Source organism: Staurois parvus, unplaced genomic scaffold (assembly GCF_062004578.1).
Source record: "Staurois parvus isolate SC_StPar_1 unplaced genomic scaffold, SC_StPar_1.0 ptg000691l, whole genome shotgun sequence".
Classification (NCBI taxonomy): domain Eukaryota; kingdom Metazoa; phylum Chordata; class Amphibia; order Anura; family Ranidae; genus Staurois; species Staurois parvus.
In genome coordinates this window covers 952501-965000 of record NW_028318487.1, presented here as the reverse complement: position 1 = coordinate 965000, position 12500 = coordinate 952501, and the positions used below count along the sequence as shown (strand labels likewise).

Below are 12500 nucleotides of genomic sequence, written 5' to 3'. Positions count from 1 at the left end.
CCAGTGCTCATCCTGTTCCTCCTTGCACAAAGAAGCAGATACCGGTCCTGCTGATGGCTTAAGGACCTTCCACGGCCCTGTCCAGCTCTCCTAGATTAACTGCCTGTCTCCCGGAATCTCCTCCACGCTCGTGAGACTATGCTGGGAGACATAGCAACCCTGCTGGCAATGGCATGTATTGATGTGCCATGCTGGAGGAGTTAGACTGCCTGTGCAACCTCTGTAGGGTCCAGGGATCGCCTCATGCTACCAGTAGTGACACGGACGCTAGCCAAATGCAAAACTAGTGAAAAACGCTCTGAAAAATAAAAAGATGAGCAGGGAAAAAACTGTATGTCAGTGGCCTCCGCCTGTAAAACCATTTCTCTTTTGGGGGTCATCTCATTGTTGCCCGTCCAGTGCACCTGTTGTTGATTTCATTAACACCAAAGCAGCTGAAAGTGATTAACAAAGCCCTGTGCTACTTAACTGACCAGATCAATAGCCCTGGAGTTTCATTGACTTGATACTATACTCTGAGTAAAAAGTCTTCCTTGAATTTTTTGGAGCAGGGTTCATGAAGATCAGAGAGTTGTGAGAGCTTTGCCAGGCCATGCTGTTAAATGTGACACTTGTGCTTGGGCCAAGAATAAATGGAGTGAGAATTTCACAAGTAAGGGCCAGTGGAATTGAAGAGCAACAAAGACACCGACCACGAAGGGACTTGAACCCTCAATCTTCTGATCCGAAGTCAGACGCCTTATCCATTAGGCCACGCGGTCTGCCGCAGCTCTTGCTCAACTTTGTGGCATGCGGACTAGGCCACCGGTTAAGGTTGACCTCTGACCTTTTCCAATACTCGCTTTGCTCCAGTGGATTTGCTAGACAAGATGTGAAAATTTTGACTTGGTGCCAAGGTCATGCTTTAGGAAGCTCATTTGCAAGAGGTCCTAGGTGCACAGGGTTAATACAGCCCCTTCATGTTGCTAAGTGATTCCTAGAGCCCCACGTGTAGAGGACATTTCAAGAGGAAGGACAGGGAAGTCGGCGTCTCTTGTCAGGATGGCCGAGTGGTCTAAGGCGCCAGACTCAAGAGTTCCCTCTTCACATTGTGTGTGTGTTCTGGTCTCCAAATGGAGGCGTGGGTTCAAATCCCACTTCTGACAATCGCATTTACTTTCCTCTACAACCACCGCAACCGCTCAGCTTTTCGGGGCTGCCACAGAAACAACACTGCTCAAAACAAGGAAAGGAACACTTTTAAAGCACGTCACATCTCAATGGACAAACGTGGCATGCTGGATATCTGGACTTACATGCTGGAGATCATCTTCTCTGCCTCTGCCAGTGCTCATCCTGTTCCTCCTTGCACAAAGAAGCAGATACCGCTCCTGCTGATGGCTTAAGGACCTTCCACGGCCCTGTCCAGCTCTCCTAGATTAACTGCCTTTCTCCCGGAATCTCCTCCACGCTCGTGAGACTATGCTGGGAGACATAGCAACCCTGCTGGCAATGGCATGTATTGATGTGCCATGCTGGAGGAGTTAGACTGCCTGTGCAACCTCTGTAGGGTCCAGGGATCGCCTCATGCTACCAGTAGTGACACGGACGCTAGCCAAATGCAAAACTAGTGAAAAACGCTCTGAAAAATAAAAAGATGAGCAGGGAAAAAACTGTATGTCAGTGGCCTCCGCCTGTAAAACCATTTCTCTTTTGGGGGTCATCTCATTGTTGCCCGTCCAGTGCACCTGTTGTTGATTTCATTAACACCAAAGCAGCTGAAAGTGATTAACAAAGCCCTGTGCTACTTAACTGACCAGATCAATAGCCCTGGAGTTTCATTGACTTGATACTATACTCTGAGTAAAAAGTCTTCCTTGAATTTTTTGGAGCAGGATTCATGAAGATCAGAGAGTTGTGAGAGCTTTGCCAGGCCATGCTGTTAAATGTGACACTTGTGCTTGGGCCAAGAATAAATGGAGTGAGAATTTCACAAGTAAGGGCCAGTGGAATTGAAGAGCAACAAAGACACCGACCACGAAGGGACTTGAACCCTCAATCTTCTGATCCGAAGTCAGACGCCTTATCCATTAGGCCACGCGGTCTGCCGCAGCTCTTGCTCAACTTTGTGGCATGCGGACTAGGCCACCGGTTAAGGTTGACCTCTGACCTTTTCCAATACTCGCTTTGCTCCAGTGGATTTGCTAGACAAGATGTGAAAATTTTGACTTGGTGCCAAGGTCATGCTTTAGGAAGGTCATTTGCAAGAGGTCCTAGGTGCACAGGGTTAATACAGCCCCTTCATGTTGCTAAGTGATTCCTAGAGCCCCACGTGTAGAGGACATTTCAAGAGGAAGGACAGGGAAGTCGGTGTCTCTTGTCAGGATGGCCGAGTGGTCTAAGGCGCCAGACTCAAGAGTTCCCTCTTCACATTGCGTGTGTGTTCTGGTCTCCAAATGGAGGCGTGGGTTCAAATCCCACTTCTGACAATCGCATTTACTTTCCTCTACAACCACCGCAACCGCTCAGCTTTTCGGGGCTACCACAGAAACAACACTGCTCAAAACAAGGAAAGGAACACTTTTAAAGCACGTCACATCTCAATGGACAAACGTGGCATGCTGGATATCTGGACTTACATGCTGGAGATCATCTTCTCTGCCTCTGCCAGTGCTCATCCTGTTCCTCCTTGCACAAAGAAGCAGATACCGGTCCTGCTGATGGCTTAAGGACCTTCCACGGCCCTGTCCAGCTCTCCTAGATTAACTGCCTGTCTCCCGGAATCTCCTCCACGCTCGTGAGACTATGCTGGGAGACATAGCAACCCTGCTGGCAATGGCATGTATTGATGTGCCATGCTGGAGGAGTTAGACTGCCTGTGCAACCTCTGTAGGGTCCAGGGATCGCCTCATGCTACCAGTAGTGACACGGACGCTAGCCAAATGCAAAACTAGTGAAAAACGCTCTGAAAAATAAAAAGATGAGCAGGGAAAAAACTGTATGTCAGTGGCCTCCGCCTGTAAAACCATTTCTCTTTTGGGGGTCATCTCATTGTTGCCCGTCCAGTGCACCTGTTGTTGATTTCATTAACACCAAAGCAGCTGAAAGTGATTAACAAAGCCCTGTGCTACTTAACTGACCAGATCAATAGCCCTGGAGTTTCATTGACTTGATACTATACTCTGAGTAAAAAGTCTTCCTTGAATTTTTTGGAGCAGGGTTCATGAAGATCAGAGAGTTGTGAGAGCTTTGCCAGGCCATGCTGTTAAATGTGACACTTGTGCTTGGGCCAAGAATAAATGGAGTGAGAATTTCACAAGTAAGGGCCAGTGGAATTGAAGAGCAACAAAGACACCGACCACGAAGAGACTTGAACCCTCAATCTTCTGATCCGAAGTCAGACGCCTTATCCATTAGGCCAAGCGGTCTGCCGCAGCTCTTGCTCAACTTTGTGGCATGCGGACTAGGCCACCGGTTAAGGTTGACCTCTGACCTTTTCCAATACTCGCTTTGCTCCAGTGGATTTGCTAGACAAGATGTGAAAATTTTGACTTGGTGCCAAGGTCATGCTTTAGGAAGGTCATTTGCAAGAGGTCCTAGGTGCACAGGGTTAATACAGCCCCTTCATGTTGCTAAGTGATTCCTAGAGCCCCACGTGTAGAGTACATTTCAAGAGGAAGGACAGGGAAGTTGGTGTCTCTTGTCAGGATGGCCGAGTGGTCTAAGGCGCCAGACTCAAGAGTTCCCTCTTCACATTGCGTGTGTGTTCCGGTCTCCAAATGGAGGCGTGGGTTCAAATCCCACTTCTGACAATCACATTTACTTTCCTCTACAACCACCGCAACCGCTCAGCTTTTCGGGGCTACCACAGAAACAACACTGCTCAAAACAAGGAAAGGAACACTTTTAAAGCACGTCACATCTCAATGGACAAACGTGGCATGCTGGATATCTGGACTTACATGCTGGAGATCATCTTCTCTGCCTCTGCCAGTGCTCATCCTGTTCCTCCTTGCACAAAGAAGCAGATACCGGTCCTGCTGATGGCTTAAGGACCTTCCACGGCCCTGTCCAGCTCTCCTAGATTAACTGCCTGTCTCCCGGAATCTCCTCCACGCTCGTGAGACTATTCTGGGAGACATAGCAACCCTGCTGGCAATGGCATGTATTGATGTGCCATGCTGGAGGAGTTAGACTGCCTGTGCAACCTCTGTAGGGTCCAGGGATCGCCTCATGCTACCAGTAGTGACACGGACGCTAGCCAAATGCAAAACTAGTGAAAAACGCTCTGAAAAATAAAAAGATGAGCAGAGAAAAAACTGTATGTCAGTGGCCTCCGTCTGTAAAACCATTTCTCTTTTGGGGGTCATCTCATTGTTGCCCGTCCAGTGCACCTGTTGTTGATTTCATTAACACCAAAGCAGCTGAAAGTGATTAACAAAGCCCTGTGCTACTTAACTGACCAGATCAATAGCCCTGGAGTTTCATTGACTTGATACTATACTCTGAGTAAAAAGTCTTCCTTGAATTTTTTGGAGCAGGGTTCATGAAGATCAGAGAGTTGTGAGAGCTTTGCCAGGCCATGCTGTTAAATGTGACACTTGTGCTTGGGCCAAGAATAAATGGAGTGAGAATTTCACAAGTAAGGGCCAGTGAAATTGAAGAGCAACAAAGACACCGACCGCGAAGGGACTTGAACCCTCAATCTTCTGATCCAAAGTCAGACGCCTTATCCATTAGGCCACGCGGTCTGCCGCAGCTCTTGCTCAACTTTGTGGCATGCGGACTAGGCCACCGGTTAAGGTTGACCTCTGACCTTTTCCAATACTCGCTTTGCTCCAGTGGATTTGCTAGACAAGATGTGAAAAGTTTGACTTGGTGCCAAGGTCATGCTTTAGGAAGGTCATTTGCAAGAGGTCCTAGGTGCACAGGGTTAATACAGCCCCTTCATGTTGCTAAGTGATTCCTAGAGCCCCACGTGTAGAGGACATTTCAAGAGGAAGGACAGGGAAGTTGGTGTCTCTTGTCAGGATGGCCGAGTGGTCTAAGGCGCCAGACTCAAGAGATCTCTCTTCACATTGCGTGTGTGTTCTGGTCTCCAAATGGAGGCGTGGGTTCAAATCCCACTTCTGACAATCGCATTTACTTTCCTCTACAACCACCGCAACCGCTCAGCTTTTCGGGGCTACCACAGAAACAACACTGCTCAAAACAAGGAAAGGAACACTTTTAAAGCACGTCACATCTCAATGGACAAACGTGGCATGCTGGAGATCATCTTCTCTGCCTCTGCCAGTGCTCATCCTGTTCCTCCTTGCACAAAGAAGCAGATACCGGTCCTGCTGATGGCTTAAGGACCTTCCACGGCCCTGTCCAGCTCTCCTAGATTAACTGCCTGTCTCCCGGAATCTCCTCCACGCTCGTGAGACTATGCTGGGAGACATAGCAACCCTGCTGGCAATGGCATGTATTGATGTGCCATGCTGGAGGAGTTAGACTGCCTGTGCAACCTCTGTAGGGTCCAGGGATCGCCTCATGCTACCAGTAGTGACACGGACGCTAGCCAAATGCAAAACTAGTGAAAAACGCTCTGAAAAATAAAAAGATGAGCAGGGAAAAAACTGTATGTCAGTGGCCTCCGCCTGTAAAACCATTTCTCTTTTGGGGGTCATCTCATTGTTGCCCGTCCAGTGCACCTGTTGTTGATTTCATTAACACCAAAGCAGCTGAAAGTGATTAACAAAGCCCTGTGCTACTTAACTGACCAGATCAATAGCCCTGGAGTTTCATTGACTTGATACTATACTCTGAGTAAAAAGTCTTCCTTGAATTTTTTGGAGCAGGGTTCATGAAGATCAGAGAGTTGTGAAAGCTTTGCCAGGCCATGCTGTTAAATGTGACACTTGTGCTTGGGCCAAGAATAAATGGAGTGAGAATTTCACAAGTAAGGGCCAGTGGAATTGAAGAGCAACAAAGACACCGACCACGAAGGGACTTGAACCCTCAATCTTCTGATCCGAAGTCAGACGCCTTATCCATTAGGCCACGCGGTCTGCCGCAGCTCTTGCTCAACTTTGTGGCATGCGGACTAGGCCACCGGTTAAGGTTGACCTCTGACCTTTTCCAATACTCGCTTTGCTCCAGTGGATTTGCTAGACAAGATGTGAAAAGTTTGACTTGGTGCCAAGGTCATGCTTTAGGAAGGTCATTTGCAAGAGGTCCTAGGTGCACAGGGTTAATACAGCCCCTTCATGTTGCTAAGTGATTCCTAGAGCCCCACGTGTAGAGGACATTTCAAGAGGAAGGACAGGGAAGTCGGTGTCTCTTGTCAGGATGGCCGAGTGGTCTAAGGCGCCAGACTCAAGAGATCTCTCTTCACATTGCGTGTGTATTCTGGTCTCCAAATGGAGGCGTGGGTTCAAATCCCACTTCTGACAATCACATTTACTTTCCTCTACAACCACTGCAACTGCTCAGCTTTTCGGGGCTACCACAGAAACAACACTGCTCAAAACAAGGAAAGGAACACTTTTAAAGCACGTCACATCTCAATGGACAAACGTGGCATGCTGGATATCTGGACTTACATGCTGGAGATCATCTTCTCTGCCTCTGCCAGTGCTCATCCTGTTCCTCCTTGCACAAAGAAGCAGATACCGGTCCTGCTGATGGCTTAAGGACCTTCCACGGCCCTGTCCAGCTCTCCTAGATTAACTGCCTGTCTCCCGGAATCTCCTCCACGCTCGTGAGACTATGCTGGGAGACATAGCAACCCTGCTGGCAATGGCATGTATTGATGTGCCATGCTGGAGGAGTTAGACTGCCTGTGCAACCTCTGTAGGGTCCAGGGATCGCCTCATGCTACCAGTAGTGACACGGACGCTAGCCAAATGCAAAACTAGTGAAAAACGCTCTGAAAAATAAAAAGATGAGCAGGGAAAAAACTGTATGTCAGTGGCCTCCGCCTGTAAAACCATTTCTCTTTTGGGGGTCATCTCATTGTTGCCCGTCCAGTGCACCTGTTGTTGATTTCATTAACACCAAAGCAGCTGAAAGTGATTAACAAAGCCCTGTGCTACTTAACTGACCAGATCAATAGCCCTGGAGTTTCATTGACTTGATACTATACTCTGAGTAAAAAGTCTTCCTTGAATTTTTTGGAGCAGGGTTCATGAAGATCAGAGAGTTGTGAGAGCTTTGCCAGGCCATGCTGTTAAATGTGACACTTGTGCTTGGGCCAAGAATAAATGGAGTGGGAATTTCACAAGTAAGGGCCAGTGGAATTGAAGAGCAACAAAGACACCGACCACGAAGGGACTTGAACCCTCAATCTTCTGATCCGAAGTCAGACGCCTTATCCATTAGGCCACGCGGTCTGCCGCAGCTCTTGCTCAACTTTGTGGCATGCGGACTAGGCCACCGGTTAAGGTTGACCTCTGACCTTTTCCAATACTCGCTTTGCTCCAGTGGATTTGCTAGACAAGATGTGAAAAGTTTGACTTGGTGCCAAGGTCATGCTTTAGGAAGGTCATTTGCAAGAGGTCCTAGGTGCACAGGGTTAATACAGCCCCTTCATGTTGCTAAGTGATTCCTAGAGCCCCACGTGTAGAGGACATTTCAAGAGGAAGGACAGGGAAGTTGGTGTCTCTTGTCAGGATGGCCGAGTGGTCTAAGGCGCCAGACTCAAGAGTTCCCTCTTCACATTGTGTGTGTGTTCTGGTCTCCAAATGGAGGCATGGGTTCAAATCCCACTTCTGACAATCGCATTTACTTTCCTCTACAACCACCGCAACCGCTCAGCTTTTCGGGGCTACCACAGAAACAACACTGCTCAAAACAAGGAAAGGAACACTTTTAAAGCACGTCACATCTCAATGGACAAACGTGGCATGCTGGATATCTGGACTTACATGCTGGAGATCATCTTCTCTGCCTCTGCCAGTGCTCATCCTGTTCCTCCTTGCACAAAGAAGCAGATACCGCTCCTGCTGATGGCTTAAGGACCTTCCACGGCCCTGTCCAGCTCTCCTAGATTAACTGCCTTTCTCCCGGAATCTCCTCCACGCTCGTGAGACTATGCTGGGAGACATAGCAACCCTGCTGGCAATGGCATGTATTGATGTGCCATGCTGGAGGAGTTAGACTGCCTGTGCAACCTCTGTAGGGTCCAGGGATCGCCTCATGCTACCAGTAGTGACACGGACGCTAGCCAAATGCAAAACTAGTGAAAAACGCTCTGAAAAATAAAAAGATGAGCAGGGAAAAAACTGTATGTCAGTGGCCTCCGCCTGTAAAACCATTTCTCTTTTGGGGGTCATCTCATTGTTGCCCGTCCAGTGCACCTGTTGTTGATTTCATTAACACCAAAGCAGCTGAAAGTGATTAACAAAGCCCTGTGCTACTTAACTGACCAGATCAATAGCCCTGGAGTTTCATTGACTTGATACTATACTCTGAGTAAAAAGTCTTCCTTGAATTTTTTGGAGCAGGGTTCATGAAGATCAGAGAGTTGTGAGAGCTTTGCCAGGCCATGCTGTTAAATGTGACACTTGTGCTTGGGCCAAGAATAAATGGAGTGAGAATTTCACAAGTAAGGGCCAGTGGAATTGAAGAGCAACAAAGACACCGACCACGAAGGGACTTGAACCCTCAATCTTCTGATCCGAAGTCAGACGCCTTATCCATTAGGCCACGCGGTCTGCCGCAGCTCTTGCTCAACTTTGTGGCATGCGGACTAGGCCACCGGTTAAGGTTGACCTCTGACCTTTTCCAATACTCGCTTTGCTCCAGTGGATTTGCTAGACAAGATGTGAAAATTTTGACTTGGTGCCAAGGTCATGCTTTAGGAAGGTCATTTGCAAGAGGTCCTAGGTGCACAGGGTTAATACAGCCCCTTCATGTTGCTAAGTGATTCCTAGAGCCCCACGTGTAGAGGACATTTCAAGAGGAAGGACAGGGAAGTCGGTGTCTCTTGTCAGGATGGCCGAGTGGTCTAAGGCGCCAGACTCAAGAGTTCTCTCTTCACATTGCGTGTGTATTCTGGTCTCCAAATGGAGGCGTGGGTTCAAATCCCACTTCTGACAATCACATTTACTTTCCTCTACAACCACTGCAACTGCTCAGCTTTTCGGGGCTACCACAGAAACAACACTGCTCAAAACAAGGAAAGGAACACTTTTAAAGCACGTCACATCTCAATGGACAAACGTGGCATGCTGGATATCTGGACTTACATGCTGGAGATCATCTTCTCTGCCTCTGCCAGTGCTCATCCTGTTCCTCCTTGCACAAAGAAGCAGATACCGGTCCTGCTGATGGCTTAAGGACCTTCCACGGCCCTGTCCAGCTCTCCTAGATTAACTGCCTGTCTCCCGGAATCTCCTCCACGCTCGTGAGACTATGCTGGGAGACATAGCAACCCTGCTGGCAATGGCATGTATTGATGTGCCATGCTGGAGGAGTTAGACTGCCTGTGCAACCTCTGTAGGGTCCAGGGATCGCCTCATGCTACCAGTAGTGACACGGACGCTAGCCAAATGCAAAACTAGTGAAAAACGCTCTGAAAAATAAAAAGATGAGCAGGGAAAAAACTGTATGTCAGTGGCCTCCGCCTGTAAAACCATTTCTCTTTTGGGGGTCATCTCATTGTTGCCCGTCCAGTGCACCTGTTGTTGATTTCATTAACACCAAAGCAGCTGAAAGTGATTAACAAAGCCCTGTGCTACTTAACTGACCAGATCAATAGCCCTGGAGTTTCATTGACTTGATACTATACTCTGAGTAAAAAGTCTTCCTTGAATTTTTTGGAGCAGGGTTCATGAAGATCAGAGAGTTGTGAGAGCTTTGCCAGGCCATGCTGTTAAATGTGACACTTGTGCTTGGGCCAAGAATAAATGGAGTGAGAATTTCACAAGTAAGGTCCAGTGGAATTGAAGAGCAACAAAGACACCGACCACGAAGGGACTTGAACCCTCAATCTTCTGATCCGAAGTCAGACGCCTTATCCATTAGGCCACGCGGTCTGCCGCAGCTCTCGCTCAACTTTGTGGCATGCGGACTAGGCCACCGGTTAAGGTTGACCTCTGACCTTTTCCAATACTCGCTTTGCTCCAGTGGATTTGCTAGACAAGATGTGAAAATTTTGACTTGGTGCCAAGGTCATGCTTTAGGAAGGTCATTTGCAAGAGGTCCTAGGTGCACAGGGTTAATACAGCCCCTTCATGTTGCTAAGTGATTCCTAGAGCCCCACGTGTAGAGGACATTTCAAGAGGAAGGACAGGGAAGTTGGTGTCTCTTGTCAGGATGGCCGCGTGGTCTAAGGCGCCAGACTCAAGAGTTCCCTCTTCACATTGTGTGTGTGTTCTGGTCTCCAAATGGAGGCGTGGGTTCAAATCCCACTTCTGACAATCACATTTACTTTCCTCTACAACCACCGCAACCGCTCAGCTTTTCGGGGCTACCACAGAAACAACGCTGCTCAAAACAAGGAAAGGAACACTTTTAAAGCACGTCACATCTCAATGGACAAACGTGGCATGCTGGATATCTGGACTTACATGCTGGAGATCATCTTCTCTGCCTCTGCCAGTGCTCATCCTGTTCCTCCTTGCACAAAGAAGCAGATACCGGTCCTGCTGATGGCTTAAGGACCTTCCACGGCCCTGTCCAGCTCTCCTAGATTAACTGCCTTTCTCCCGGAATCTCCTCCACGCTCGTGAGACTATGCTGGGAGACATAGCAACCCTGCTGGCAATGGCATGTATTGATGTGCCATGCTGGAGGAGTTAGACTGCCTGTGCAACCTCTGTAGGGTCCAGGGATCGCCTCATGCTACCAGTAGTGACACGGACGCTAGCCAAATGCAAAACTAGTGAAAAACGCTCTGAAAAATAAAAAGATGAGCAGGGAAAAAACTGTATGTCAGTGGCCTCCGCCTGTAAAACCATTTCTCTTTTGGGGGTCATCTCATTGTTGCCCGTCCAGTGCACCTGTTGTTGATTTCATTAACACCAAAGCAGCTGAAAGTGATTAACAAAGCCCTGTGCTACTTAACTGACCAGATCAATAGCCCTGGAGTTTCATTGACTTGATACTATACTCTGAGTAAAAAGTCTTCCTTGAATTTTTTGGAGCAGGGTTCATGAAGATCAGAGAGTTGTGAGAGCTTTGCTAGGCCATGCTGTTAAATGTGACACTTGTGCTTGGGCCAAGAATAAATGGAGTGAGAATTTCACAAGTAAGGGCCAGTGGAATTGAAGAGCAACAAAGACACCGACCACGAAGGGACTTGAACCCTCAATCTTCTGATCCGAAGTCAGACGCCTTATCCATTAGGCCACGCGGTCTGCCGCAGCTCTTGCTCAACTTTGTGGCATGCGGACTAGGCCACCGGTTAAGGTTGACCTCTGACCTTTTCCAATACTCGCTTTGCTCCAGTGGATTTGCTAGACAAGATGTGAAAAGTTTGACTTGGTGCCAAGGTCATGCTTTAGGAAGGTCATTTGCAAGAGGTCCTAGGTGCACAGGGTTAATACAGCCCCTTCATGTTGCTAAGTGATTCCTAGAGCCCCACGTGTAGAGGACATTTCAAGAGGAAGGACAGGGAAGTTGATGTCTCTTGTCAGGATGGCCGAGTGGTCTAAGGCGCCAGACTCAAGAGTTCCCTCTTCACATTGTGTGTGTGTTCTGGTCTCCAAATGGAGGCATGGGTTCAAATCCCACTTCTGACAATCGCATTTACTTTCCTCTACAACCACCGCAACCGCTCAGCTTTTCGGGGCTACCACAGAAACAACACTGCTCAAAACAAGGAAAGGAACACTTTTAAAGCACGTCACATCTCAATGGACAAACGTGGCATGCTGGATATCTGGACTTACATGCTGGAGATCATCTTCTCTGCCTCTGCCAGTGCTCATCCTGTTCCTCCTTGCACAAAGAAGCAGATACCGCTCCTGCTGATGGCTTAAGGACCTTCCACGGCCCTGTCCAGCTCTCCTAGATTAACTGCCTTTCTCCCGGAATCTCCTCCACGCTCGTGAGACTATGCTGGGAGACATAGCAACCCTGCTGGCAATGGCATGTATTGATGTGCCATGCTGGAGGAGTTAGACTGCCTGTGCAACCTCTGTAGGGTCCAGGGATCGCCTCATGCTACCAGTAGTGACACGGACGCTAGCCAAATGCAAAACTAGTGAAAAACGCTCTGAAAAATAAAAAGATGAGCAGGGAAAAAACTGTATGTCAGTGGCCTCCGCCTGTAAAACCATTTCTCTTTTGGGGGTCATCTCATTGTTGCCCGTCCAGTGCACCTGTTGTTGATTTCATTAACACCAAAGCAGCTGAAAGTGATTAACAAAGCCCTGTGCTACTTAACTGACCAGATCAATAGCCCTGGAGTTTCATTGACTTGATACTATACTCTGAGTAAAAAGTCTTCCTTGAATTTTTTGGAGCAGGGTTCATGAAGATCAGAGAGTTGTGAGAGCTTTGCCAGGCCATGCTGTTAAATGTGACACTTG

The 12500-nt window shown here is 48.2% G+C and overlaps 16 non-coding genes across 16 annotated transcripts; 8 read left to right on the top strand and 8 right to left on the bottom strand.

Moving 5' to 3' along the window:
- Positions 1–688: 688 nt before the first annotated feature.
- On the bottom strand, positions 689–761 carry TRNAR-UCG (transfer RNA arginine (anticodon UCG)). The gene has a single exon. It is a non-coding gene; the product is annotated as a tRNA-Arg (tRNA).
- Positions 762–1035: 274 nt separating this feature from the next.
- TRNAL-CAA (transfer RNA leucine (anticodon CAA)) lies at positions 1036–1145 on the top strand. Its single transcript has 2 exons — positions 1036–1073; positions 1100–1145. It is a non-coding gene; the product is annotated as a tRNA-Leu (tRNA).
- An 866-nt stretch (positions 1146–2011) lies between these two features.
- On the bottom strand, positions 2012–2084 carry TRNAR-UCG (transfer RNA arginine (anticodon UCG)). Its single transcript has one exon. It is a non-coding gene; the product is annotated as a tRNA-Arg (tRNA).
- A 274-nt stretch (positions 2085–2358) lies between these two features.
- Positions 2359–2468, top strand: TRNAL-CAA (transfer RNA leucine (anticodon CAA)). Its single transcript has 2 exons — positions 2359–2396; positions 2423–2468. It is a non-coding gene; the product is annotated as a tRNA-Leu (tRNA).
- Positions 2469–3681: 1213 nt separating this feature from the next.
- TRNAL-CAA (transfer RNA leucine (anticodon CAA)) lies at positions 3682–3791 on the top strand. Its single transcript has 2 exons — positions 3682–3719; positions 3746–3791. It is a non-coding gene; the product is annotated as a tRNA-Leu (tRNA).
- An 866-nt stretch (positions 3792–4657) lies between these two features.
- Positions 4658–4730, bottom strand: TRNAQ-UUG (transfer RNA glutamine (anticodon UUG)). The gene has a single exon. It is a non-coding gene; the product is annotated as a tRNA-Gln (tRNA).
- Positions 4731–5004: 274 nt separating this feature from the next.
- Positions 5005–5114, top strand: TRNAL-CAA (transfer RNA leucine (anticodon CAA)). The gene is made up of 2 exons: positions 5005–5042; positions 5069–5114. It is a non-coding gene; the product is annotated as a tRNA-Leu (tRNA).
- An 845-nt stretch (positions 5115–5959) lies between these two features.
- On the bottom strand, positions 5960–6032 carry TRNAR-UCG (transfer RNA arginine (anticodon UCG)). The gene has a single exon. It is a non-coding gene; the product is annotated as a tRNA-Arg (tRNA).
- Positions 6033–6306: 274 nt separating this feature from the next.
- On the top strand, positions 6307–6416 carry TRNAL-CAA (transfer RNA leucine (anticodon CAA)). The gene is made up of 2 exons: positions 6307–6344; positions 6371–6416. It is a non-coding gene; the product is annotated as a tRNA-Leu (tRNA).
- An 866-nt stretch (positions 6417–7282) lies between these two features.
- TRNAR-UCG (transfer RNA arginine (anticodon UCG)) lies at positions 7283–7355 on the bottom strand. Its single transcript has one exon. It is a non-coding gene; the product is annotated as a tRNA-Arg (tRNA).
- Positions 7356–7629: 274 nt separating this feature from the next.
- On the top strand, positions 7630–7739 carry TRNAL-CAA (transfer RNA leucine (anticodon CAA)). The gene is made up of 2 exons: positions 7630–7667; positions 7694–7739. It is a non-coding gene; the product is annotated as a tRNA-Leu (tRNA).
- Positions 7740–8605: 866 nt separating this feature from the next.
- TRNAR-UCG (transfer RNA arginine (anticodon UCG)) lies at positions 8606–8678 on the bottom strand. Its single transcript has one exon. It is a non-coding gene; the product is annotated as a tRNA-Arg (tRNA).
- Positions 8679–8952: 274 nt separating this feature from the next.
- TRNAL-CAA (transfer RNA leucine (anticodon CAA)) lies at positions 8953–9062 on the top strand. Its single transcript has 2 exons — positions 8953–8990; positions 9017–9062. It is a non-coding gene; the product is annotated as a tRNA-Leu (tRNA).
- An 866-nt stretch (positions 9063–9928) lies between these two features.
- TRNAR-UCG (transfer RNA arginine (anticodon UCG)) lies at positions 9929–10001 on the bottom strand. Its single transcript has one exon. It is a non-coding gene; the product is annotated as a tRNA-Arg (tRNA).
- Positions 10002–11251: 1250 nt separating this feature from the next.
- Positions 11252–11324, bottom strand: TRNAR-UCG (transfer RNA arginine (anticodon UCG)). The gene has a single exon. It is a non-coding gene; the product is annotated as a tRNA-Arg (tRNA).
- Positions 11325–11598: 274 nt separating this feature from the next.
- On the top strand, positions 11599–11708 carry TRNAL-CAA (transfer RNA leucine (anticodon CAA)). The gene is made up of 2 exons: positions 11599–11636; positions 11663–11708. It is a non-coding gene; the product is annotated as a tRNA-Leu (tRNA).
- Positions 11709–12500: the final 792 nt, after the last annotated feature.